The 2743-nt window shown below is 37.4% G+C and overlaps 1 pseudogene; it reads right to left on the reverse strand.

Moving 5' to 3' along the window:
- Window positions 1–334: 334 nt before the first annotated feature.
- On the reverse strand, window positions 335–1629 carry LOC102858965 (annotated as a pseudogene).
- Window positions 1630–2743: the final 1114 nt, after the last annotated feature.

Genomic DNA, 2743 nt, shown 5'->3' on the forward strand with positions numbered 1-2743 from the left:
TTTCTCCTCTTAAAGCCCAGCCTCCTGGGTAATCTGTTTTCTTTTACAATATATATTTAATTAAAAATATTCTGAATTTTTTTTAATACAAGAAATCAAGTGTTTACTTTTTCAAAGGAAACTGTCTGAACAAGTCTTTATGGTATTTTCTCATTAAAAATCAATATACATTTCATTTTTTATGGTACTTTTTTGGAAGCAAGAGTTACATCCACTTCCTAAACAACATGCCTCTGGAAACTCTATGAATTAAAAGAAATGGCAATAGTTATAGAACAAAGTTCAGGTATTTTGCTTGTTGCTTTGCTATGAGTTGTATTTGACTCGACGACACTTAACAACAAAATGGTACTCCAACCTTTTCATAGTAGTCATTTGGTAGAAGCACATAAACCTCCCTTGAATACGTCATCTTTTTCTTTCTGGATGTGTACAGCCTTCTTTAACTTCTCAAGCTGCCATTCCTGTCTCATCTCTGCTGGGCAGTCTTGAGGTTCTTCTTGAGTTTTTCAACTTGTTATTCTAGCTAATGCATCCTTTTCCTTTGGTGCATTGTGTCCTTCCCAGTATAGTTGTGGCCACAAAGCCCAGAAAAATTATCAGTGGTCTGAAGAGGCAGCATTAGTAATCCATTTGTAACATCCACTAGGGAAACAAGGGGTGTCAGAGGAGGCGGGGGAAGCTGTTTTGGAGAATATCTTCCTTCTCATCGTGCAGTTCAGTACAAAGAAATATCGTGGGCACAGTGATCTCTTTCTGTAACTTGCTGTTTGCACTCCCTCTTTAAAAAAATAAATAAATAAAATTTTTATTTTATACTGATTGACTTACAAAGTTCGTATACATTGTTTATCGCACTGGATCTTTCCCATTTCTTTTACTTACCTCTCCCTCCACCCATTAAATTGTGGGACCCTAGGATTACCCACTCTGCCCCTATCCTCATTCCTCTGCTCCTACCCATTTCCCTTAGATCCTCATACACATTTTATTCGTTATCTTTTTATTTCTATAATAGTAGTCTTATGTAGTATTTATCCTCATGGGACTGAGTTAATTCACTGAACATAATACTCTCCAGTTCTCCCAGGTTAGGTAGTGGTTTTCAATATCATTGTTTCAGAGTGCTGTAAAAGATTCCATCATGTTAATGTACCATCATTTCTTAATCCATTCGATTGTTGGTGGAGATTAGTGCTGTTTCCATGTTCTTGATATGGTATTATGAACATTGGTGTACAAAACTCTGTTTATGTCTCAGTTCTCGTTTTCTCAGGGTATATTATGAGTAGTGGAATAGCTGGGGTATATGGAATTTTCAGCTTTTTGAGAAACTATCAGACTGCCTTCCAGAGTAGTTTTATTATTTTACAATCCCACCAACAGTGTATGAATGTTGGAGAGGATGTGGAGAGACAGAAACTCTTACACACTGTTGGTGGGATTGTAAAATGGTTCAGTCCTCTTAAAACAGTCTAGAGTCAAATGTTCTGAACAAACACTGCTGTACTTGGTGGGTTTAAAGTTTTTTCTTCTGACAGATGCTGCCCATTTTTTTAAAAAGACTGGTTGGAGTAAGAGGAAACTTGCGCAAGAAATGGGCTTGTCCTTATCATATCGGTTGGGGTTTTTTTGTTTTTTTTTTTTTCAACTGCTGGCGGAAGAGGACTGCACCATCCTTCTGGTCCTCACTTCACTTCTGCTGTCACAGCAAGAAGGTGAAGCTTCTAAGAGCCTCAGTAGATTTTTACACCGTTGCTTCTTTTGTAGCTTTGGTCAACAGTTACAATAATAATAGCCTCACTGAGCTGTGGCTAATGTGTCAATTTTGTTGTTTGCATTAACAACAGAACTACAACTTCACCTGTATCCTACCTCCATGGTTTTTTTTTTATCTTTTTTACTTCAGTATTTCTTCCATTAATATTGGTTTCACTATGTCTGGGTGCCCAAGGTTTATCATTCAGAGGTCTTCTGTAGCCAATAATTAACTGTGTATTTTGTGATGAAATAATTATTATAGTAAGGAAACAGGATTAGGATGGAAAATAAGAACCACTCTACTAGAGACATATATCAACTCATGGGATCTCAACTACACGTGCTGTATGTGTTCCTTTGGAAAAGTTCACTAGCCTGGGCTATGGCTTCTAGTTGTTCATCAGTCTCTACACCAACAGCCTGCATCATCCACAATCACCATCTGGATATGCCACAAGTGACAATCAACAGGATCTTGGCACATCACTCTCCAGTTTCTCAAAAAACCAGCCTGCATAACTATGGCCATGTGAGCCATTCCTCTGCAGCATCTGAATCTCTAGGAGACTTTCTAGTGAATCTGAACCCACGGGCCATAGAGGAATTGGTAACTGAGTCACAGATGAAGCTGTTAGTGTTAGTAAATATGGACACAGACAGCTGGCTAAGCATTTCGGACTACTTTGACTTGATACTTCTCTTAAATAGTCTGCTGTTAATCTTAGCAGGATGAATTAAGAAAACACTATGTTCTAGTTCAAGTTTCAGAGTATCTTCTGACATCCATTTTAGTCTTTTTTTTTATGTCATCATAAAGACATTTTGTCCTTGATATCATCCCACAACTCATCTGGTTTTCATTCATAAGCATTCAAAAATGGCTAGAACAAACTATCAAGAAGAACTGCCAGAAATTCAAGCTGAGTTTAAGAAACCATGGAATGAGAGATATCATTGTTGATGTCAGATGGATCTTTCCTTA

This window comes from Elephantulus edwardii, unplaced genomic scaffold (assembly GCF_000299155.1).
Source record: "Elephantulus edwardii isolate Elephantulus edwardi_28Jun2011 unplaced genomic scaffold, EleEdw1.0 scaffold00019, whole genome shotgun sequence".
Taxonomy (NCBI): domain Eukaryota; kingdom Metazoa; phylum Chordata; class Mammalia; order Macroscelidea; family Macroscelididae; genus Elephantulus; species Elephantulus edwardii.